We start from the raw sequence: 1,593 nt of genomic DNA on the forward strand, positions 1-1,593 counted from the left end.
CCTCAGTGCCCCCACCCCTCCACACACAATTTGGCGGTGTCTGCCCAGATCATTTGAAATATGCTTTTCAAGGCAGTGTGATTTTTAGGAAGGGATAGAATCAAAGAGGTGTATTTAAATATATTGTTCCCCAATAATTTGTCTTTTCCAGTCCTAAAATCCGTCCAACCGCAATTCCAACGATACTTCTGCCTGCGTAGACAGAAATGCCCCGGAAGTGAGACCAGTCTAAGGAGATTTCCCAGCATTAGGGAAACAGCCCAGACCTACAGAGCCCCGGCTTCCGAAGGGGAAACGCGCGAGACCCTGGTAGCCGCAACTATGCGCATCTCCCCAGCCGCTCCTGCGGGGTCCGCTGCGCACCCTTCGCCACCCGCGCATCTCCGAATAGCGGGAGGGCGGGGGTGAAGACCGGGACCCTGTCGACGCCCTCTAGGAGTACGAAATTGCGGCTAGGAGGCTGTCCCCGGCCGGCAGGAGGGCACCCGGCGTAGACCCCCGCCGCCAAGGAGCAAACCGAAGATGCAGACTGCGAGCGAGTTCCGCTCGGAGTCCGTGTGGAGCGAAAAGAGAGCGCTCGGCGGACTCCCGGTACTCGGAGCTAGGAACCCAGCGCGGGTGAGAAACAACCCCAAGGATGTCGGCGCCCAGGGCAACCCGGGGACGCAGGCACCGGAGGAAAGCGCCTGGCTTCGCAGCCGTCCAAAGCGTCTCGGCCTGGCCTCTGGCGCCGCTGCAGGGTCCGGCCGCCCCGCTCCCTAGTCTGGGAAAGGAGGCGGTGCCCGCTCCGCCCCGCGCCGCGCCGCGCCCACCAGCTCGCGGAAAAATTCGTTGCGGAAACTAGAGCTAGGAACCTCTATCCTCCCTTCAGCTTTCTGTGTTGGTACGTGTCTATCCGACCTTAAAGAACAGAATCATCACGCTCCGAAACTCCAATTAACATTTGTTTTGCTCTCAAATACCCTGATTGACGAAAAGCTTGGGAGGCTGAATTATCTTGTACGACCTCTGCCCACCTGTAGTTCTCTTTCACCGTTTCTCCATAAATCTCAGAGCGCCATCCCCGAGGACAAATGTGAGCTGAGTCCCATCGTCCCGGTTGGTCCTCCCTGGACACATCTCCAGTCCTTATCCTAGACAACCTCTGGAACCACGTAACGTAATAATTTAGGCACAAACCCAGACTCGCCTCTCTTCTCTTTGGCGGGATGCGCGGGGTATGAATTAAATCCCGAATCCGGTCCGTAAAGACCCTATACGAGCTGCCTGCTCCAACGGCTCGAAATCCTAGGAAGCACGCTCCACACTCGAAATCTTTCCTCCCTTTCTCTTGCAGGGTCCCTCGTTTAAACAGCGTCGGCGCCTTTATTCGCCTGACCCTAGGCGAAGGAAAACCCGCCCGATCGGTCATTGTCTGGTCCGCGACCGCCCCCGCCCCCGCCCCAATCAGTGTCACAAAAACGCCCCTTTCAACGGATTCCAAACCCTCTTCACCCGGGCTCACCGAGCCTTCAACTTCATTAAGTGCGCGCTACGGCGGCTCTGGAGGAGGCGAAGTTTAAATCAACCCGAGCGGAGAGGGAGGAGGGGTGG

This window comes from Lontra canadensis, unplaced genomic scaffold (genome assembly GCF_010015895.1).
Source record: "Lontra canadensis isolate GAN:19392208 unplaced genomic scaffold, GSC_riverotter_1.0 scaffold179, whole genome shotgun sequence".
NCBI lineage: Eukaryota > Metazoa > Chordata > Mammalia > Carnivora > Mustelidae > Lontra > Lontra canadensis.